We start from the raw sequence: 24,378 nt of genomic DNA on the forward strand, positions 1-24,378 counted from the left end.
GCCGGGCCACCAACAGGCACCCCCGTCGATCCGGGCCAAAATTCTCCCTTACCCTCAAAAAATTCCTGATTCTCTCCCCTTTAACGGATGGGAGAGAGCGGTGTGACATCACCACGCGCTGTGATGTCACCACCGCTCTGCCGCTGAGGGACAGCAGCGGAGACGCGATCCCGCCACAACTCCCGCCCCTCAGCCTGACTTACCGCCGAATTTCCGCCCCCACTATGACCGACTTCCGGTCCGAGGTCAAAAAAAGTATTAATTTCCAAAAACCGATTGAAAGATCGCCTCAGCACTCCCGGTGGGAATATCTTTGTAAAAAAAGGTAGGTACGCCAGCTTTCTGTCGGCCCTGAATTTCAGCCCCGCAGAATGTAAACCAGGAAGTGTAAAGCAGGAATTATAAATTAGATTTAAATCATGTTCAGAAAGCGAAGTAAATAGAGGGAAAGAAAGATGGGATTAAGGGAGAGTGATAAAACAGACAGAAAAAAAAGTAAAAACAAATGTTATTTATATATTTTTTTTAAATCTCCAAATCTAATTTAATTCTGATTCATTTCTGTTTCTATGCTGAATATCCTTTGTGTTCCTCCTCCTCTGTCCTGAAGGAATGAGACTCCACATGTGTAAAATTAATTTTTCAGGGCCAGAGAGGTTGTTGGCTGTAATTATAACTTATTGGGGAGGGAGGGACCAGGGAGGAGGGGAGGGAAGGATGGGTGAGGAGCGGAGGTCGGGAGCGGCGAGGTCAGAAGGTCGGGATGGACAAGGAGCGGACGTCGGGACCAGCGAGGAACGGAGGTCGGGAGCGGCAAGGTCAGCAGGTCGGGAGCGGCGAGGAGCGGAGTTCGGGGCGGGCGAGGTCAGAAAGTCGGGGTGAGCGAGGTCAGAAGGTCGGGGTGAGCGAGGTCAGAAGGTCGGGGTGAGCGAGGTCAGAAGGTCGGGGCGGCGAGGAGCGGAGGTCGGGGCGAGCGAGGTCAGGAGGGCGGGACCAGCGGTGTGCGAAGGTCGGGGCGGGCGAGGAACCGAGGTCGGGAGCGGCGAGGTCGGGAGGTCAGGACCGGCGAAGTCGGGAGGTCGGGGTGGGCGAGGTCGGGAGGTCGGGGTGGGCGAGGTCAGAAGGTCGGGGCGGCGAGGAGCGGAGGTCAGGAGCGGCGAGGTCGGGAGGTCGGGGTGGGCGAGGTCGGGAGGTCGGGGTGAGCGAGGTCAGAAGGTCGGGGTGGTGAGGAGCGGAGGTCGGGAGCGGCGAGGTCGGGAGGTCGGGGTGGGCGAGGTCGGGAGGTCGGAACTGGTGAGGAACGGAGGTCGGGATCGGCGAGGTCGGGAGGTCGGGGTGGGCGAGGTCAGAAGGTCGGGGTGGGTGAGGTCAGAAGGTCGGGGTGGGCGAGGAGAGGACGGACGAGGCACAGAGGAGCGGAGAGGACGGAGCCGTGTGGACAAGACCAAGGGAAGGCGCAGCACGGGCCGATAGCGAGGCTGTGGGGGTGTGAGGCTCACATTGCGGACTATGAATTCCACGTAGAGAGAGAGGTCCTGTGGGAGGGAGGAAGGAAGGAGGACTGTAGGAGTATGTTTGAGTGTGTGTGTGTGTGTGTATTGGCACATGCGGCAGATCTGGTCTCCAGTCATTTTGGATCCCCCTCACCCCCTGGACCAGGATTGAGCTCCGTCACGCCCGTGTGGTGGCTGGTGTGCAACGGTGTGATAAATGAATTCACGCACAGGCATCTTCCACTGTTTAACATGAGTTCATCAGTCACCCGGGTGCTCATTTTTAGCGTGGAAGCAAGTCATCCTCGACCCCGAGGGACTGCCTGTGATGATGATGATGATGATGGTAACTTATCTCGCGTGGAAAACATCACTTACACCTGAATGCACCAGCCCTAACTTTATCTGCTGTGTTTGGTAGCTATCCAGTGCCTAAGTACCATAACATCACGGCCTTATGTAGATTTCAATGCCGTCTATTGGTGATGTTCTGTTATAGCTCAGACTGTGGGGGAGCAGGGTAACTTAGTCAGCAACTTCCCGATTTCCGCTTTTAACTGAGTGTGTGCGATCCCGAAAGCTGCTGTCCGATTTACTCCATCATGACGGTGTGCATTGATACCCGAACCGGTATTCGCCATGCAAAAACCGGGCTATTATGTGCAGTTTTAAACTCCCTGTTATAGAAAGGACCTAGAATCATAGAACGGTTACAGCACAGAAGGAGGCCATTCAGTCCATCGAGCCCGTGCCGGCTCTCTGCAAGAGCACTTCAGCCAGTCCCACTCCCCCGCCCTTTCCCCATAGCCCTGCAAATAAAAATATTTCAAGTTCACTAGGTTGATTCCGGAGATGAGGGAGTTGACTTATGAGGAAAGGTTGAGTAGGTTGGGCCTCTACTCATTGGATTTCAGAAGAATGAGAGGTGATCTTATCGAAACGTATAAGATTATGAGAGGGCTTGACAAGGTGGATGCAGAGAGGATGTTTCCACTAATGGGGGAGACTAGAACTAGGGGGTATAATCTTAGAATAAGGGGCTGCCCATTTAAAACTGAGATGAGGAGGAATTTCTTCTCTCAGAGGGTTGTAAATCTGTGGAATTCGCTGCCTCAGAGAGCTGTGGAAGCTGGGACATTGAATAAATTTAAGACAGAGATAGACAGTTTCTTAACCGATAAGCAAATAAGGGGTTATGGGGAGCAGGCAGGGAAGTGGACCTGAGTCCATGATTGGATCAGCCATGATCCTATTAAATGGCGGAGCAGGCTTGAGGGGCCGTATGGCCTTCTCCTGCTCCTATTTCTTATGTTCTTATGTATTTATCCAACTCCCTTTTGAAAGCCACGATTGAGTCTACCTCCATCCCCCTCTCAGGCAGCACATTCCAGATCCTAACCACTCGCTGCGCAAACAAGTTTTTCCTCAAGTCGCCTTTGGTTCTTCTGCCAATCGCCTTAACTCTTTGTCTGCTGGTTCTCGACCCTTCCACCAATGGGAACAGTTTCTCTCTCTCTACTCTGTCCAGACTCCTCATGATTTTGAACACCTCCATCAAATCTCCTCTCAACCTTCTCTGCTCCAAGGAGAACAAACCCAGCTTCTCCAGTCTCTCCGCGTAACTGAAGTCCCTCATCCTTGGAACCATTCTCGTAAATCTTTTCTGCACCCTCTCTAAGGCCTTCACATCCGCCCTAAAGTGCGGTGCCCAGAATTGGACACAATACTCCAGTTGAGGCCGAACCAGTGTTTTATACAGGTTCATCATAACTTCCTTGCTTTTGTACTCTATGCCTCTATTTATGAAACCCATGATCCCGTAAGCTTTTTTAACCTGCCCTGCCACCTTCAACGATTTGTGCCCATATACCCCCCAGGTCTCTCTGTTCATGCTCCCGCTTTAGGATTAACACCTGGAATTTCCATGGGGGCACTCCCAACTGTTGTAACTTAGCCAGAAGACGGGCAGAAACTTGGTTCTTCCAAAGGCTGCTCAAAAAATGAGCTTTTTATCTGCTGCTATCAGCCACCGTCTCGTCTTGTCTCATCTCGTCTCGTCGCCGAGAGCATGCAGAAAACAAGCACAGGCAGCGGAAGGAGCGTGCAGCAAACCAGACTCCCCACCCACCCTTTCCCTCAACCACTGTCTGTCCCACCTGTGACAGAGACTGTAATTCCCATTTTGGACTGTTCAGTCACCTGAGAACTCACTTTTCGAGTGGAAGCAAGTCTTCCTTGGTTTCGAGGGACTGCCTATGATGATGATGATGATTGGCCACCTACTCCGACTTCATTCCTGAACCCAGCTGTGAAGTGCACAGAGCGATGGTGTAATGCTGAAGGTTAATGGTGCCATGACGGGGCCCAGGAGAGGCGAGGGCCCAGGGGCAGCACGGGCCCAGCCCACACTGTGCGATATGTGCGCGCACTGGGTCCGTGCAGCAGAGCTGGTCTCCAGTCGTCCTGGTTAACCCTTGCCACTGGACCAAGACCTCGCTCTGTCAAGCCCGTGTGGTGGCTGGTGTGCAACGGTCACCCCACGTTAAAAAAATCCACGCACAGGCATCTTCCACCCCCTCAATTGGAGTTCAGGACTGGAACATCGGGTCCTTTATTGAAACATCTGTGAACTCATGTGGAAGCAAGTCATCCTCGTTCGAGGGACCGCTATGATGATGATTGCTGAAGGCAGTATAAGCATCGGAAGCTGTTTAACGGGGTGGAACGTTGTCACGTGCGGTAGGACTGAACGCGGAGATATCGCACCGAGCGCTCGTTACACACCCCACCGATAATTCAGCACTATTGAAATCACTGGAGCTTCATATCGGGCGGGGCATATAACAGCCGGCAGATATGGCCCAGAAATCCCGGTTTCTTCTTCCCGTGGGCATTCCACTAACAATAGGAGACAAGATGCACATTTACCTTTTGGTCGAACGCTCTCCAGAGATCCCGGACTCGAGGCCTCCTCTTCTTGTGCAACGGAGCGTGTTCACGTCGGGACGTCCTTGGGAGTCACATGGGCCTGGACACCCAATCACGGTTAAGTATCTTCTCATTCATAGTAATAGGAGTTTTGTAAGTCCGAAACTCCTGTTACTATGAATGAGGAACACCCCCAAACACCCAAACACTACATAAAACATTAAAAAAAACCTCACTTAAATACATTATAGAAATTAAAGTGGATAGAAATGTTTCTGATAAAAAAAATTGCAGATTTTTAAAAAACATTTTCATTATGGTTCAGAATAAAATCACCTGAGTGAGCAGGGTTGTTAACATAAATATGTATTTTAAAATGTTATTTTTATATGTTTTTGATATGTTTTTAAATTCTTATGCTGGTAAAAGTAGGCTATGCAAGAGTTTTAAGGACATTTGCAGGGCAAGAGCTGGGCAAATAGCCCAATCTGTGCCGTGGGGATGTCCTTCTCCCGAGATGTGGAGGATCTGTCAGCCAGAAACTTGACCGATCAGAAAAGTCGGTTTTTGGCACATGCACATTGCGCACCGAAAACTGGCTTTTCCGATGCCTTCCCGGGTCCGTACACGCCCCGTACACACCCCGTACGCACTCCGTACGCACCCCGTACACACCTCGTACGCACCCCGTACACACTCCGTACACACCCCGTACACACCCAGTACACACCCCGTACATACCCCGTACACACTCCGTACACACTCCGTACACACCCCGTACATACCCCGTACACACCCCGTACACACTCCGTACACACTCCGTACACACTCCGTACACACCCCGTACGCACTCCGTACGCACCCCGTACACACCTCGTACACACCCCGTACACACCCCGTACACACCCCGTACACACCCCGTACACATCCCGTACACACCCCGTACACACCCCATATCGACCCAGGGAGGTTGGGATTTCAGGGCATTTATACAGCGTCTTTCACCAACCTCAGGACATCCCAAAGCGCTTCACAGGCAAAGAAGTATTTTTTGAAGTGGTCGTGTAGTCACTGTTGTAATGTTGGAAACGCGGCAGCCAATTTGCGCACAGCAAGCTCCCACAAACAGTGATGTGATAATTGTGATGTACGCACCTGTGAGTATGCTCACAGGTTTGTAGAGCTGTTGGATTGTGAGTGGCTTAGCCAGTCACATGATGTTCACGAGACTCAATAAAACCCCAGTCAGTTGGGACTAGGCCATCCACGATGAGGTATGCAGTTGTGAGCTGAGTGGATGAACTGGTAATGAGTAGTGTGATTGTTAAACCTTTTGTTAATAAACCAACTAGTTCTGAATAGCAATGTGTTGCTGTGAATTCTTAAGCAAAGAACCCATACGAATATAAGAACATAAGTACTAGGAGCAGAAGTAGGACATTTGGCCCCTCGAGCCTGCTCCACCATTTAATACGATCATGGCTGATCTGATCTTGGACTCAACTCCACTTCCCTGCCCGCTCCCCATAACCCTATACTCCCTTATCGCTCAAAAATCTGTCTATCTCTGCCTTAAATATATTCAATGACCCAGCCTCCACAGCTCTCTGGGGCAGAGAATTCCACAGATTTACAAGCCCCAGAAGAAACCCATGAAGCAAATACATTACAATCATAGAATCATAGAAGTTTACAACATGGATGGAGGCCATTCCGACACATTGTGTCCGTGCCGGCCGACCAAGAACTTCCCAGCCCAATCCCACGTTCCAACTCTTGGTCCATAGCCCTGTAGGTTACAGCACTTCAGGTGCACATCCAAGTACTTTTAAAATGTGGTGAGGGTTTCTGCCTCTACCACCCGTTCAGGCAGTGAGTTCCAGATCCCCACCACCTGCGAGAAGAAGATTCCCCTCAAATCCCCTCTAAACCTCCTACCAATGACTTTAAATTTATGCCCCCTGGTTGTTGACGCCTCTGCTAAGGGAAACAGATCCTTCCTATCCACTATATCCAGGCCCCTCATAATTTTATACACCTCAATGAGGTCTCCCCTCATTTTCCTCTGTTCCAATGAAAACAAACCCAGCATCTCCAATCTTTCCTCATAACTTAGATCCTCCAGTCCTGGCAACATCCTCGTAAATCTCCTCTGTACCCTCTCCAGTGCAATCGCATCTTTCCTGTAACGCGATGACCAGAACTGCACGCAGTACTCCAGCTGCGGCCTAACCAGAAACAATAATGAACAGATGATCTGTTTTTTAGTGATGTTGACTGAGGGATAAATATAACTCCCCTGTTCCTCTTTGAAATAATGCCATGGGATCTTTAACATTCACCTCCGAGAGCAGACGGGGCCTCGGTTTAACGTATCATTTGAAAGACAGTGCAGCTCTCCATCAGTACTGCACTGGGGTGTCAGCCTTTTATTTGTTACCCTTCATTTCAAATAGTTCTGCCGAAATTCCCTATTTAGTATTCTGAAACCACACTTGGAGTGCTGTACACAGTTCAGGTCTCCCCATTACAAAAGCAATATAGATGCACTGGAGAAGTTGCAAAAAGGTATTACAAGATTTCAGAACTGGACGGTTATACTGCTCTTGAACGATTGAACAGGCTGGGGCTCTCCTCTCTAGAAAAGAAAAGGCTAAGGGATGACCTGATAGAGGTCTTTACAATTATGACAGGGTTTGATAGAATAGAAACAGAGAAGATGTTTCCCTTTCTGCAGCGTCCAAGTCAGCAAGTGATCAGGAAGGCAAATGGAATCTTGGCCTTTATTGCAAGGGCGATAGAGTATAAAAGCAGAGAAGTCCTGCTACAACTGTACAGGGTATTGGTGAGGCCACACCTGGAGTACTGCGTGCAGTTTTGGTCTCCGTATTTAAGGAAGGATATACTTGCATTGGAGGCAGTGCAGAGAAGGTTCACTAAGTTGATTCTGGAGATGAGAGGGTTGACTTATGAGGAAAGCTGGAGAAGGTTGGGCCGATACACATTGGAGTTCAGAAGAATGAGAGGTGATCTTAGCGAAAAATATAAGAAAATAAGGGGGATCGACAAGGTGAATGCAGAGAGGGTATTTCCATTCATAGGGAAACTAAACTAGGGGACATCGTCTCAGAATAAGGGGCCGACCATTTAAAACTGAGACTGGGTGATGTATAACGAGAAAGGACTAATTAGCAATCTTGTTGTGCGAGGCCCCTTGGGGAAGAGTGACCATAATATGGTAGAATTCTTTATTAGGATGGAAAGTGACACATTAATTCAGAGACTAGGGTCCTGAACTTAAGGAAAGGTAACTTCGATGGTATGAGACGTGAATTGGCTAGAATAGATTGGCGAATGATACTTAAAGGGTTGACGGTGGATAAGCAATGGCAAACATTTAAAGATCACATGGATGAACTTCAACAATTGTACATCCCTGTCTGGAGTAAAAATAAAATGGGGAAGGTGGCTCAACCGTGGCTAACAACGGAAATTAAGGATAGTGTTAAATCCAAGGAAGAGGCATATAAATTGGCCAGAAAAAGCAGCAAACCTGAGGACTGGAAGAAATTTAGAATTCAGCAGAGGAGGACAAAGGGTTTAATTAGGAGGGGAAAATAGAGTATGAAAGGAAGCTTGCTGGGAATATAAAAACTGACTGCAAAAGCTTCTATAGATATGTGAAGACAACAAGATTAGTGAAGACAAACGTAAGTCCCTTGCAGTCAGAATCAGGTGAATTTATAATGGGGAACAAAGAAATGGCAGACCAATTGAACAAATACTTTGGTTCTGTCTTCACGAAGGAAGACACAAATAACGTTACGGAAATTCTAAGGGACCGAGGTTCTAGCGAGAAGGAGGAACTGAAGGAAATCCTTATTAGGCGGGAAATTGTGTTGGGGAAATTGATGGGATTGAAGGCCGATAAATCCCCGGGGCCTGATAGTCTGCATCCAGAGTAATTAAGGAAGTGGCCCTAGAAATAGTGGATGCATTGGTGATCATTTTCCAACAGTCTATCGACTCTGGATCAGTTCCTATGGACTGGAGGGTAGCGAATGTAACACCACTTTTGAAGAAAGGAGGGAGAGAGAAAATGGGGAATGATAGACCGGTTAGCCTGACATCAGTTGTGGGAAAATTTTGGAATCAATTATTAAAGATGAAATAGCAGCGCATTTGGAAAGCAGTGATAGGATCGGTCCAAGTCAGCATGGATTTATGAAAGGGAAATCATGCTTGACAAATTTTCTAGAATTTTTTGAGGATGTAACGAGTAGAGTGGACAAGGGAGAACCAGTAGATGTGGTGTATTTGGACTTTCAAAAGGCTTTTGACAAGGTCCCGCACAAGAGATTGGTGTGCAAAATTAAAACACATGGTATTGGGGGTAATGTATTTACGTGGGTAGAGAACTGGTTGGCAGACAGGAAGCAGAGAGTCGGGATAAACGGGTCCTTTTCAGAATGGTAGGCAGTGACTAGTGGCGTGCCGCAGGGCTCAGTGCTGGGACGCCAGCTATTTACAATATACATCAATGATTTAGCTGAAGGAATTGAGAGTAATATCTCCAAGTTTGCAGATGACACTAAGCTGGGTGCGGTGTGAGCTGTGAGGAGGACGCTAAGAGGCTGCAGGGTGACTTGGACAGGTTAGGTGAGTGATGCAGTATAATGTGGATAAATCTGAGGTTACCCAGTTTGGTGGCAAAAACATGAAGGCAGAATATTATCTGAATGGCGGCAGATTAGGAAAAGGGGAGGTGCAATGAGACCTGGGTGTCATGGTACATCAGTCATTGAAGGTTGGCATGCAGGTACAACAGGCGGTGAAGAAGGCAAATGGTATGTTGGCCTTCATAGCTAGAGGATTTGAGTTTAGGAGCAGGGAGGTCTTACTGCAATTGTACAGGGCCTTAGTGAGGCCTCACCTGGAATATTGTGTTCAGTTTTGGTCTCCTAATCTGATGAGGGACGTTTTTGCTATTGAGGGAGTGCAGCGAAGGTTCACCAGACTGATTCCCGGGATGGCAGGACTGACAAATGAGGAGAGACTGGATCGACTGGGCCTGTACTCACTGGAGTTTAGAACGATGAGAGGGGATCTCATAGAAACATATAAAATTCTGACGGCACTGGTCAGGTTAGATGCAGGAAGAATGTTCCCGATGTTGGGGAAGTCCAGAACCAGGGGACACAGTCTAAGGATAAGGGGTAAGCCAATTAGGACCGAGATGAGGAGAAACTTCTTCACTCGGAGAGTTGTTAATCTGTGGAATTCTCTACCACAGAGAGTAATTGATGCCAGTTCGTTAGATATATTCAAGAGGGAGTTGGATATGGCCCTTACGGCTAAAGGGATCAAGGGGTATGGAGAGAAAGCAGGAAAGGGGTACTGAGGTGAATGAACAGCCGTGATCTTGTAGAATGGTGGTGCAGGCTCGAATCACCTATTTTCTATGTTTCTATGTTTCTGAGAGAAGAAATTTCTTCTCTCTGAGGGTCGTAAATCTGTGGAATTCTCTGCCCCAGAGAGCTGTGGAGGCTGGGTCATTGAATATATTTAAGACGGAGATGGACAGATTTTTGAGCGATAAGGGAGTAAAGGGTTATGGGGAGCGGGCAGGGAAGTGGAGCTGAGTCCATGATCAGATCAGCCATGATCGTATTAAATGGCGGAGCAGGCTAGATAGGGCCAGGTGGCCTACTCCTGCTCCTATTTCTGATGTTCTCGTGTTCTTATAAATGTAAGCTAGTCACAAATAAACCCAATGGGGAATTCAGGAGAAGCTTCTTTACCCAGAGAGTGGTGAGAATGTGGAACTCGCTGCCACAGGGAGAGGTGGAGGCGAATAGTGTTGATGCATTTAAGGGGAGGCTGGATAAACACACGAGGTAGAAAGGAATAGAAGGATATGGTGATGGGGTGAGATGAAGAGGCTTGTGCGGAGCATAAACACCGGGAAGGACCTGTTGGGGTCTAAATACTAAGCAATATTGTGTACTATCAGCAATGAACGTTAGTGGGAGTTGTGTACAAACCTCCAAACAGTAGTAGTGATGTTGGGGAGGGCATAAAACAGGAAATTAGAGGTGCATGCAATAAAGGTGCAGCAGTTATAATGGGTGACTTTAATATGCATATAGATTGGGCTAACCAAACTGGAAGCAATACGGTGGAGGAGGATTTCCTGGAGTGCATAAGGGATGATTTTCGAGACTGTCGAGGAACCAACTGGGAGTAGGCCATCTTAGACTGGGTGTTGTGCAATGAGAGAGGATTAATTAGCAATCTCGTTGTGCGAGACCCCTTGGGGAAGAATGACCATAATATGGTGGAATTCTACATTAGGATGGAGAATGAAACAGTTAATTCAGAGACCATGGTCCAGAACTTAAAGAAGGGTAACTTTGAAGGTATGAGGCGTGAATTGGCTCGGATAGATTGGCGAATGATACTTAAGGGGTTGACAGTGGATGGGCAATGGCAGACATTTAGAGACAGCATGGATGAACTACAACAATTGTACATCCCTGTCTGGCGTAAAAATAAAAAAGAGAAGGTGGCTCAACCGTGGCTATCAAGGGAAATCAGGGATAGTATTAAAGCCAAGGAAGTGGCATACAAATTGGCCAGAAATAGCAATGAACCCGGTGACTGGGAGAAATTTAGAACTCAGCAGTGGAGGACAAAGGGTTTGATTAGGGCAGGGAAAATAGAGTAAGAGAGGAAGCTTGCAGGGAACATTAAAACGGACTTAAAAAAGCTTCTATAGATATGTAAAGAGAAAAAGGTTAGTAAAGACAAACGTAGGTCCCCTGCAGTCAGAACCAGGGGAAGTCATAACGGGGAACAAAGAAATGGCAGACCAATTGAACAAGTACTTTGCTTCACTAAGGAGGACACAAAAGGGGTCAGAGGGTCTAGTAAGAAGGAGGAACTGAGGGAAATCCTTATTAGTTGGGAAATTGTGTTGGGGAACTTGATGGGATTGAAGGACGATAAATCCCCAGGGCCTGATGGTCTGCATTCCAGAGTACTTAAGGAGGTGGCCTTGGAAATAGCGGATGCATTGACAGTCATTTTCCAACATTCCATAGACTCTTGATTAGTTCCTATGGAGTGGAGGGTAGCCAATGTAACCCCACTTTTTAAAAAAGGAGGAAGAGAGAAAACAGGGAATTATAGACCGGTCAGCCTGACCTCAGTAGTGGGTAAAATGATGGAATCAATTATTAAGGATGTCATAGCAGCGCATTTGGAAAGAGGTGACATGATAGGTCCAAGTCAGCATGGATTTGTGAAAAGGAAATCATGCTTGACAAATCTTCTGGAATTTTTTGAGGATGTTTCCATTAGAGCGGACAAGGGAGAACCAGTTGATGTGGTGTATTTGGACTTTCAGAAGGCTTTCGACAAGGTCCCACACAAGAGATTAATGTGCAAAGTTAAAGCACATGGGATTGGGGGTAGTGTGCTGACGTGGATTGAGAACTGGTTGTCAGACAGGAAGCAAAGAGTAGGAGTAAATGGGTACTTTTCAGAATGGCAGGCAGTGACTAGTGGGGTACCGCAAGGTTCTGTGCTGGGGCCTCAGCTGTTTACATTGTACATTAATGATTTAGACAAGGGGATTAAATGTAGTATCTCCAAATTTGCGGATGACACTAAGTTGGGTGGCAGTGTGAGCTGCGAGGAGGATGCTATGAGGCTGCAGAGTGACTTGGATAGATTAGGTGAGTGAGCAAATGCATGGCAGATGAAGTATAATGTGGATAAATGTGAGGTTATCCACTTTGGTGGTAAAAACAGAGAGACAGATTATTATCTGAATGGTGACAGATTAGGAAAAGGGGAGTTGCAACGAGACCTGGGTGTCATGGTACATCAGTCATTTAAGGTTGGCATGCAGGTGCAGCAGGCGGTTAAGAAAGAAAATGGCATGTTGACTTTCATACCGAGGGGATTTCAGTACAGGGGCAGCGAGGTGTTCCTACAGTTGTACAGGGCCTTGGTGAGGCCACACCTGGAGTATTGTGTACAGTTTTGGTCTCCTATCTTGAGGAAGGACATTCTTGCTATTGAGGGAGTGCAGCGAAGGTTCACCAGACTGATTCCCGGGATGGCGGGACTGACATATCAAGAAAGACTGGATCAACTGGGCTTGTATTCACTGGAGTTCAGAAGAATGAGAGGGGATCTCATAGAAACGTTTAAAATTCTGATGGGTTTAGACAGGTTAGATGCAGGAAGAATGTTCCCAATGTTGGGAAGTCCAGAACCAGGGGTCACAGTCTAAGGATAAGGGGGAAGCCATTTAGGTCCGAGATGAGGAGAAACTTCTTCACCCAGAGAGTGGTGAACCTGTGGAATTCTCTACCACAGAAAGTTGTTGAGGCCAATTCACTAAATATATTCAAAAAGGAGTTAGATGTAGTCCTTACTACTCGGGGGATCAAGGGGTATGGCGAGAAAGCAGGAATGGGGTACTGAAGTTGCATGTTCAGCCATGAACTTATTGAATGGTGGTGCAGGCTCGAAGGGCCGAATGGCCTACTCCTGCACCTATTTTCTATGTTTCTATGTTTCTAAGTTTCTCGGGTGGTCTACGCTCCCTTGTGGAGCCCATCAGTTGGGGCTCTGGTTGTTGAGCCTTGGCCTACGTGTCTGCCCCCTGTGGTGATTCCGGCCTGTCCGGGCTGACCGCAGGGACTGTGCATGCTGCTGAATGTTCTTGTTGCTCGTTCACTGACGGTGGTGTAAGCACCACCTCATGTTCTTCCTTAGGTTCCTCAGAGTCCATGCTGAACCTATTTTTTACTTGGTCCAGATGCTTGCGGCATATCTGCCCATTGTTAAGTTTAACCACGATGACCCTATTCCCCTCTTTGTCTATTACAGTACCCTCAAGCCATTTGGGCCCCAAAGCGTGATTGAGAACAAATACGGGGTCACCAATTTCAATACATCTCCCCCTTGAATTTCGGTCATGGTACTCATTTGGGACTGGCGCTTGCCCTCAACAATATCGGACAAGACAGGATGAATGAAGGACAGCCGATTTTGAGTGTACATTTCATAAGGGGCTCCGCGGGCGGGATCCCAGCGAGCGAGTGCGGTCGGGACCTATAGGCCAGCAGAAGGCGCGATAGGTGGAATTGAAGGGAGGGACCTTGAATCCTGAGCATGCCTTGTTTTATGATTTGGTCCGTACGTTTCACCTGGCCATTGGAAGCAGCTCGAACGGTGTCCTGCAATGGTTGATGCCATTCCCCGACATGAACTCCCGGAATTCGTAGCTGGTGAAACATGGGCCATTATTGCTAACCAGGATGTCCGGCAAGCCGCGGGTCGCAAAGACAGCGCACAGACTCTCCACGGTGGTGGATGTCGTGCACGAATTCAAAATGATGCACCCGATTCATTTCGAGTATGCATCAACCACAATGAGAAACATTTTCCCCATGAACGGGCCGCGTAGTCTACGTGAATGCGTGACCATAGCCTGGTGGGCCAGGGCCACGGGCTGAGCGGGGTCTCCCTGGGGGCATTACCCAGCTGAGCACAGGTCGTGCACCTGCGAACACAGTGTTCCAGGTCTGAATCAATTCCCGGCCACCAAACGTGTGACCGGGCAATGGCCTTCATCAGCACATGCCTAGGTGCTCGCTGTGGAGTTCCCTGATGAAAGCTTCCCTGCCCTTCTGGGGCATGACTACCCGGCTGCCCCATAGTAGGCAGTCGGCTTGGATGGAGAGCTCATCCATCCGTCTGTGAAACGGTCTGACCTCCTCAGGGCATGCTCCATGTGCGGGCGCCCAATCCCCAGTCAGGACACATTTCTTAATCAGGGATAGGAGGGAATCTCTGTTGGTCCAGTTTTTGATCTGGCGGGCTGTGATGGGGGAGCCTGCGCTGTCAAAGGCATCGACAGCCATGACCATCTCAGCGCTTTGCTCCGCTGCCCCCTCGGTGGTGGCAAGTGGAAGTCTGCTGAGCGCGTCAGCGCAATTTTCAGTGCCGGGCCGGTGCCGGATGGAGTAGTCATAAGCAGCCAGCGTGAGAGCCCATCGCTGTATGCGGGCTGACACATTGGCATTGACAGCCTTGCTGTCTGACAACAGGGATGTTAAAGGCTTGTGGTCTGTTTCTAATTCGAACCTCCTGCCAAAAAGGTACTGGTGCATCTTTTTCACCCCGTAGACACATGCGAGTGCTTCCTTCTCAACCATCCCATATCCCCGTTCCGCTTGAGAAAGCGACCTGGAGGCATAAGCCACAGGTTGTAGTTGCCCCTCAGCATTGCACTGCTGCAACACGCACCCAACCCCATAGGACGATGCATCACATGTCAGAAACAATTTCTTACGGGGGTTGTACAGGGTCAACAACTTATTTGAACAGAGTAGATTACGCACCCGATTGAAAGCCCATTCTTGACAGTCCCCCCAAAACCAATCGCAACCCATACGCAGGAGCACGTGTAACGGCTCCAACAATGTGCTTAAGTTCGGCAGAAAGTTCCCGAAATAGTTCAAGAGTCCCAGAAATGAACGCAACTCCGATGTGTTGCAGGGTCTGGGCGCTCGTCGAATCGCCTCTGTTTTGGATTCGGTGGGCCGAATCTCATCTGCGGCAACCCTCCTGCCCAGAAACTCTACCTCAGGAGCCAAAAACACACAGTTAGGCTTCTTGAGTCACAGGCCTACCCGGTCCAGTCGGCATAGCACTTCCTCCAGGTTGTGGAGGTGTTCCTCGGTGTCCCAACCCGTGATGAGGATGTCGTCCTGGAATACAATCGTTCCGGGAATGGAGTTAATCAGGCTTTCCATGTTTCTTTGAAAGATCGCGGCCGCTGATTGAATGCCGAACGGACACCTGTTGTAGACAAACAGCCCGTTGTGCGTGGTGATGGTGGTCAGTAGTTTAGATTCGTCGGCCAGTTCTTGGGTCATGTAGGCTGAAGTGAGGTCCAACTTGGTGAACAGCTTGCCGCCTGCCAGCGTGGCAAAAAGGTCCTCCGCTCTCGGGAGCGGGTATTGGTCTTGTAGTGACACCCGGTTGATAGTGGCCTTGTAGTCGCCACAGATCCCGACCGAGCCATCCGCTTTTAGGACGGGAACAATGGGGCTCGCCCAGTTGTTGAATTCAACGGGTGAGATGATGCCCTCTCTCAGCAAACGGTCCAATTTGCTTTCAATTTTCTCCCGCATCACATGCTGAACAGCTCTGGCTTTGTGGTGCACTGGTCTGGTGTCTGGGTGTTGCGAATCACTACTTTGGTACCTTTTGAACGTCCCGACACCAGGTTGGAATAGTGAATTGAATTGCTGTAGGACCTGTGAACATGAACTTCGCTCCACAGATGACACTGCGTGCACGCCCCCCCATTTCCAGTTCATCTCAGCTAACCAGCTCCTCCCCAACAGCGCGGGATCATTGCCCGGGACAATCCAGAGCAGCAGCAGGTTCACTGATCCATTGTGTGTGACAACCAATGTTGCACTGCCTAGCAGTGGAATGATTTCTTTGGTGTACGTCCGTAATTGAGTCTCAATGCGTTCTAGTTTGGGTCTGCTGGCTTTGAGTGGCCATAGCTTTTCAAATTGTTGAACGCTCATGAGTGACTGGCTGGCCCCCGTGTCCAGCTCCATGTGTACAGGGATGCCGTTTAATAGGTTCATCATCATAGGTGGCGTTTTGGTATATGAGCTGTGAATGTTTGCCACATGAACCCGCTGAACTTCAGCGTCCATTGATTTTCCCCACGCGTCATCCTGCCTCGCAGACCCCTCTTCTGGTCCATCCACCTCGTAAATTAGTCTGGTCGCAGGCTTCCTGCACATTCTGGCTAAATGGCCACTGAGGTTACAATTTCTGCAGACGAACTGTTGAAACCTGCAAGTCCTGACAGTATGTCTGCCCCCACACCTCCAGCATGAACTGAGATTCCCATTGTTGTGAACAAAAGAGCTGTTACAAGGCATTCCTCGCTGATTGTCCCTTTGACTGCTCTTGAGCACCCTGTTAGTGGGTGTCAATGGCCCCATCCCAGAACGGATTGTCCACTGGGATGGCGTAAATGTCCATTCAGCCTGCCATTGTGTGTGTTGAAAACCTGTTCTGGGGTCTATTGCTGCCTGGGGTGTGTCGAACTGCCCTTGCCTGCCTGCTGGGCTCTGAGTCGCGTTTATGATATTGACCCCCTGATCCGAGTTGCGCGTATATTATTTTGGTTTCCTCCTCCCTCGCCATAAAAGTCTGAGCCAGCAACACCGCCGCTTCCAAGGTCAAGTCCTTGGTCTCGATTAACTTTCTGAAAATCCCGGCATGACTGATGCCCTCAATAAAGAAATCCTTTAGATTCTCCCCCCTGCGGGCGTCTGTGAACTTACAGAGGCTGGCCAAGCGCCGGAGGTCCGCAACGAAGTCCTGTATGTTCTGTCCTTCCCGATGTCGGTGGATATAGCATCTGTGTCGGGCCATGTGTACGCTGCTCGCCGGTTTGAGCTGCTCACTGATTAGTTTGCTGAGCTCTTCAAAGGTTTTGTCCGCTAGCTTCTCGGGTGCTAGCAGGTCTTTCATGAGCACGTAATTCTTAGGTCCACAGCTGGTCAGCAGATGAGCCCTTCGCTTGTCGGCCACTGCGTCTCCCAGCCAGTCCTTCGTGACAAAGCTCTGCTGAAGCCTCTCAATGAAATCGTCCCAGTCCTCACCAACACAGTACCGTTCATCTGTGCTGCCGGTGGCCATTCTTGTGGGTCGTTGATTCCCGTTTCTCATCGCCACTGTAAAGTCCTTACACAATACCACAAATCCACAAGAGGCACATTCTATGGACAAGGTCACTCTGTGACCTGCACCTTTATTCCCAGGACCAAGAAGTGATGACCCTGCGTGGGACCTCCCTTTATATACCTGGATGACCAGGTGAGGAGTGTCTCCCACAAGTTCACCCCCTGTGGTCAAGGTGTGCATTTCTGAAGTATGTACAGTATTGCAGCATTGTTACATGAAGGTTACATACATGACAACCCCCCCCATCTACTGCTCCTCCTCAATGGGGTCTCAGTCATCATCATCATAGGCAGTCCCTCGGAATCTGTCATGTATGTAACACCACTGTATTACTGTACACACTTGACCTTGATGCACACCTTGACCACAAGAGGTGCACTTGCGGGAGACTGCCCCATACCTGGGAGGTCCCATGCAGGGTTAAGTTGTCTTAGTGCTGTAAATAAAGAGTGAAGGTTTGTGTGTGACCTTGTCCCCAGAATGTACCTCGTGTGGTTTTATACTATTGAGTAAGGAATTCACAGTGGCGACGAGAAACGGGAATTCACAACCCACGAGAATGGCCACCGGTAGCACAGAAGAACGGTACAGTGTTGGGGAAGATTGGGACGATTTTGTTGAGAGGCTTCAGGAGAGTTTTGTTACGAAGGAATGGCTGGGGGATGCAACGGTTGACAAGCGCAGGGCTCACCTCTTGACCAGCTGCGGACCAAAGACTTAAGCACTCATGAAGGACTTACTGGCACCCGAAAAGCCAGCGGACAAAACCTTTGAGGAGCACAGCAAGTTAATCGTGGAGCACCTCAAACCAGCGAGCAGCGTACACATGGCCCGACACAGATTCTATACCCACAGACATCGTGAACGACAGAGCACACCGGACTTTGTAGCGGACCTTCAGCATTTGGCCAACCTCTGTAAGTTCACAGACGCCTGTAGGGGGGAGATGCTAAGGGACTTCTTTATCGAGGGCATCGGTCATGCGGGAATTTTCCGTAAATTAATTGAGACCAAGGATTTGACCTTGGAAGCGGCAGTGTTGATGGCTCAAACTTTCATGGCGGGGGAGGAAGAGATGAAAACAATATACGAGCTCAATTCTGCCCCCAATACGACGATGGATCAGGGAGTCAATATTATTAATGCAACTCAGCGCCCTGCAGGCAGGCAGGGGCAGTCTGACACCCCCCAGGCAGCCATAGACCCCAGAGTAGGTTTTCCACAGAGACAATGGCAGGCTGAACGGACATTTACGCCATCACAGTGGACAATGCGGCCTGGGATGGGGCCATTGACACCCACTAATAGGGTACTTAAGAGCAGTCAAAGGGACAGTCAGTGCGGAATGCCTGGCCATAGTCCTTTCATTCCCAACAATGGAAACTTTAACTCATGCTGGAGGTGTGGGGGAAAACACTCAGCCAGATCTTGCAGATTCCAACAGTTTGTCTGCAGGAACTGCAATCTCTAAAGAGATTATTCCGGTGCTAGGCAGTGCAATGTTGGCTGTCACACACAATGGGTTAGTGAATCGGCTGCCGCTCTGGATTGTCCCGGGCGATGGTCCCGCACTGTTGGGGAGGAGCTGGTTAGCTGAGATGAACTGGAAATGGGGGGATGTTCACGCAATGTCGTCTGTGGAGCGAAGTTCGTGCTCCCAAGTCCTACAACAATTCAATTCACTATTTCAACCTGGCGTCGGGACTTTCAAAGGCACTAAAGTAGTGATACACATCACCCCGAACGCCAGGCCAGTGCACCACAAAGCCAGAGCGGTGCCGTGTGTGATGCGTGAAAAAATCGAGAGCGAGTTGGACCGGCTGTTGAGAGAGGGCATCATCTCGTCCGTTGAATTCAGCGACTGGGCGAGTCCCATCATTCCCATCCTAAAAGCGGATGGTTCTGTCAGCATCTGTGGCGACTACAAGGCCACCATCAATTGGGTGTTCCAACAAGATCAATACCCACTCCCGAGGGCAGAGGATCTCTTCGCCAAGCTGGCAGGTGGCAAGCTGTTCACCAAGTTGGACCTCACTTCAGCCTATATGACTCAGGAACTGGCCGACGAATCTAAACTACTGACCACCATCACCACGCACAAGGGACTGTTCATTTATAACAGGTGCCCGCTTGGCATTCGATCAGCGGCCGCGATTTTTCAAAGAAACATGGAAAGCCTGCTTAGATCCATTCCTGGAACGATCGTATTCCAGGACGACATCCTCATCACGGGCCGTGACACCGAGAAACACCTCCACAACCTGGAGGAGGTGCTACACTGACTGGACCAGGTAGGCCTGCAACTCAAGAAGTCTAAATGTGTGTTTTTAGCTCCTGAGGTTGAGTTTCTGGGCAGGAGGGTTGCTGCAGATGGGATTCGGCCCACCGAATCCAAAACAGAGGCGATTCGACGAGCACACAGGCCCTGCAACACATCGGCATTGCGTTCATTCCTGGGACTGTTGAACTATTTCGGGAACTTTCTGCTGAACTTGATTAAGTTGCTGGAGCCGCTACACGTGCTCCTGCGTAAGGCTTGCGATTGGTTTTGGGGGGACTGTCAGGAATGGGCTTTAGATCGGGCGCGAAACCTACTTTGTTCAAACAAGTTGTTGACCCTGTACGACTCCTGTAAAAAATTGGTTCTGACATGTGATGCATCGTCCTATGGGGTTGGGTGTGTGTTGCAGCAGGGCAATGCTGAGGGTCAACTCCAACCTGTGGCTTATGCCTCCAGGTCGCTCTCTCAAGCAGAACGGGGATATGGGATGGTCGAGAAAGAAGCGCTTGCATGTGTCTATGGTGTGAAAAAAATACATCAGTACCTCTTTGGTAGGAAATCTGAATTAGAGACAAAACACAAGCCATTAACATCCCTGTTGTCAGACAGTAAGGCTGTCAACGTCAATGCATCAGCCTGCATACAGCGACGGGCCCTCACGCTGGCTGCTTATGACTACACAATTCGGCACCAGCCCGGCACTGAAAATTGCGCTGACGCACTCAGCAGGTTCCCACTGGCCACCACTGAGGGGGCAGCGGAGCAAAGCGCTGAGATGGTCATGGCTGTCGATGCCTTCGACAGTGCAGGCTCCCCCATCACAGCCCGCCAGATCAAAATCTGGACAAACAGAGATCCCCTCCTATTCCTGATTAAGAAATGTGTCTTGACTGGGGATTGGGCGCCCGCACACGGAGCATGCCCTGAGGAGGTCAGACCTTTCCACAGACGGATGGATGACCTCTCCATCCAGGCCGACTGCCTACTATGAGGCAGCCGGGTAGTTATGTCCCAGAATGGGAGGGAGGCATTCATCAGGGAACTCCACAGCGAGCACCCAGGCATCATGCTGATGAAGGCCATTGCCTGGTCACACGTTTGGTGGCCTGGAATTGATTCAGAGCTGGAACACTGTGTTCGCAGGTACACGACCTGTGCCCAGCTGGGTAATGCCCCCAGGGAGGCCCCGCTCAGCCCGTGGCCCTGGCCCACCAGGCCATGGTCACGCATTCATGTAGACTACGCGGACCCGTTCATGGGAAAGATGTTTCTCATCGTGGTGGATGCGTACTCAAAATGGATCGAGTGCATCATTTTGAATTCATGCACGTGATCCACCATCGTGGAAAGCCTACGTGCGATCTTCGCAACCCACGGCTTGCCGGTCATTCTGGTTAGTGATAATGGCCCATGTTTCACAAGCTACGAATTCCGGGAGTGCATGTCGGGTAATGGCATCAACCACGTCAGGACAGCACCGTTCAAGCCGGCCTCCAATGGCCAGGCGGAACGTGCGGTCTAAATCATTAAGCAAGGTATGCTCAGGATTCAAGGACCCTCCCTACAATGCCGCCTATCGCGCCTCCTGCTGGCCTATAGATCCCGACCACACTTACTCACGGGGGTCCCGCCCGCAGAGCTACTAATGAAACGGACACTCGAAACTCGGTTGTCTCTCATTCACCCTGTCCTGACCGACATAGTTGAGGGCAAGCGCCAGTCTCAAAACAAGTACCATGACCGAAATTCAAGGGGGAGAGGTATAGAAATAAATGATCCCGTATTCGTCCTCAATCACGCCATGGAGCCCAAATGGCTTGAGGGTACTGTAATTGACAAAGAGTGGAATAGGGTCATCGTGGTAAAACTCAACAATGGTCAGATATGCCGTAAGCATCTGGACCAAGTAAAAAAAAGGTTCAGCATCGACACGGAGGAACCTGAAGAAGACCATGAGATGGAGCTCACAACACCGCCAGTGAACGAACAACAAGAGCAACCAGCAGAATGCACAGTCCCTGCGGTCAGCCCGGACAGGCCGGAATCACCACAGGGGACAGACACTCACATCAGTGTCCAACAACCAGAGCCCCAACTGCGGCGCTCCACGAGGGAGCGTAGACCACCTGAAAGACTAAACCTATAATCCCAGTAAGATTTTGGGGGGGAGGTGATGTCATGTTTGTAACTACAATATAACACCACTGTATCACTGTACACGCTTGACCTTGATGCACACCTTGACCACAAGAGGTGCACTTGTGGGAGACTGCCCCATACCTGGGCACCCAGGTATATAAAGGGAGGTCCCACGCAGGGTTAAGTTGTCTTAGTACTGTAAATAAAGAGTTAAGGTCTGTGTGTGACCTTGTCCCCAGGATGTGCCTCGTGTGGTTTTATACTATTGAGTAAGGACTTTACAGAATCGAGGAAGACTTGTTTCCACTCTTAAAATGAGTCCTCAGGTGACTGAACAGTCCAATACGGGAATTACAGTCTCTGTCACAGGTGGGACAGACAGTGGTTGAGGGAAAGGGTGGGTGGGACTGGTTTGCCGCATGCTCCTTCCGCTGCCTGCGCTTGATTTCTGCATGCTCTCGGCGACGAGACTCGAGGTGCTCAGCGCCCTCCACTTAGGGCGGTCTTTGGCCCAGGGACTCCCAGGTGTCGGTGGGGCTGTTGAACTTTATCAGGGAGGCTTTGAGGGTGTTTCTTCTGCCTGCCTGGGGCTCGCTTGCCGTTTAGGAGTTCCGAGTAGAGCGTTTTGCAGCATCACCCAGGCGTGCACTCACCCTCCGGGGAGCTGGCCCCCGGGCATGCCCTCACCCCTGGCGTTACCGCAGGCCACTGGGCCCTGGAGCATCAGCCACCTCCAACTCCCCGACCACGCCTTGCACCGAAAAGCTGAGGGCCGTGACCTCTGAGGCCGCTGGATCCTCTGTAAGGTCCAGAGAGGTGTCCTCCTCCTGTGCATCAGCTCCCACAGTCGGAGGCTGACGTGCAGGTTTCGATCTGTCTGCTTCATCATCTGAAAGCACAAAGCCAGAGAAGAATGGTTACCTGCGGAGGAGGGGGGCGCCAAGACTGGGAAAGTGGTGAAGGATTGCGATGTCAACGGATGCTGCAAAGGAACTCATAATACCATCACTGTCCCCAGGGGGGTCTGACCTCACCCACCTCCACGACACCAACCATCAGGGCCGAGAAGCCTTCCTCCACCGCAGTTACGGGTAGCAGATCAGGGCCCCCTTCCTCCAGTCCAGCATCCGTTCCCTTCTATTATGGACGAGCTTGGCCTGCGAGATTAAACAGAACGGCAGAGTTAGTGCCCTTCTATCCGGCTGTCCGAAGTGCCTTACACAGCTCGCAACATGTCCCTGTATTAGAGTCTTTACAGTTCGATTCGCTGCGGGTACTCAGAGGTTTACAGCACGGAAGGAGGCCATTTCGGCCCATCGTACGTGGTGCAGCAATGCTGTAATGAAGGGCGCGAGGGCCGAGCAGTAACGGTGCCGGTTGCCTCTTCCACACGCACACGAAGACTGAGGAGGTAACAAGATGAGGGATGGGTCTCAACAATGGAGTACGAAGGTTAACAGCGCATGCATGCCCTTGGAGTGGGCGAGCCGGCACATGCGAGCACTGCATTCAGCTTCTCCCACGCAGAGCATGGGGCCCGACACATTCACACTGAGGAGAGACTGCATGTTGAGCCTCAGAGCATGGCATGCTCGGCTTAATGTTAAAGGCACTCGCCCCCACCACCCGCGTCATGTCGGCCCACTGCCTGCGACTTTGGGTCTGCTGTCTTGGGTGGAAGGGTGGGAAGATGCCCGTGCGCGAGCTCTTTTAACGCAGGGTGGCCGTTACACACCATCTACCACACGGGCTGAGCTGAGCAAGGTCTTGGTCCAGTGGCAATGGGGTACAAGACCGACGGGAGACCAGGCACGGCTGTGTTGCCTCTGGCGAGATGAAGGCCGTAAGCTCGGCGCTGAGCAGCACCTTTCGACGAGGTGGTGAGTGATCCGAGGTTTGGCTGGAGGCAGGCATTGGGAAGGTCAGAGGTCCATTTTGTGGGGTGGAGGTCAGGGTGTTCAGAGGGAAAGGAGGAGAGGTCAGAGGGGGCACAGCCATTGTGCTCACTGCGCACTGGAGGACAAGAGGCCCAGTCGTCGCTGGAGTAGAACAGACCCAGCCATCACTATTGTGTTCCTAACACAGATGAGACTGCACACAGGGAGGTTAAAGTAACAGTGACATCATTCTTTATTAAGACACTCCAGAGTGAGGAACAGGCCTTAGGGGCCGGCTTATATACAGTGCTCCCAAGGGATTCCTTGGGACTTCAGGGGATGCGCTCCCTGGTGGCGGAACATGGGAGTGCATGCTTTACAGATACACAACATCACTCCCCCCCGCCCCCGCCGAAGTCAAAGTGAAAACTATTTACAAGGTGAGGCGGTCGGGAGCCTTTCTTTCCCTGGTGGACCGCCTCAGTACAAATGTCTGTTCTGGTGTGTTGGCTGTGCCCTCGCTGGGCTGGCGTGTTGTTGGCCCTGCAGGGCTGCTGGGTGAGCCTGGCCTTGCTGAGCTGTTGGGCGTGATGTGTTCGATTTCCTGGTCCGGGGTGGTGTCGTTGATCCTTTGGGTGTGTGTTGTGGGCTCGAAAAAGGTGGTGTCTGCTGTGGGTTGTTCAGGGCAGTCTGTGAACCGCAGCCTCGTTTGGTCCAGGTGCTTTCGGCAAATTTGTCCATTGTCTAGTTTGACTACAAACACCCTACTCCATTCTTTAGCTATCACCGTGCCCGCGATCCGCTTGGGACCATGTCCATAGTTTAGCACATACACAGGGTCATTCAGATCAATTTCCCA

The sequence above is a fragment of the Pristiophorus japonicus genome, chromosome 1 (genome assembly GCF_044704955.1).
Source record: "Pristiophorus japonicus isolate sPriJap1 chromosome 1, sPriJap1.hap1, whole genome shotgun sequence".
Taxonomy (NCBI): Eukaryota; Metazoa; Chordata; class Chondrichthyes; family Pristiophoridae; genus Pristiophorus; species Pristiophorus japonicus.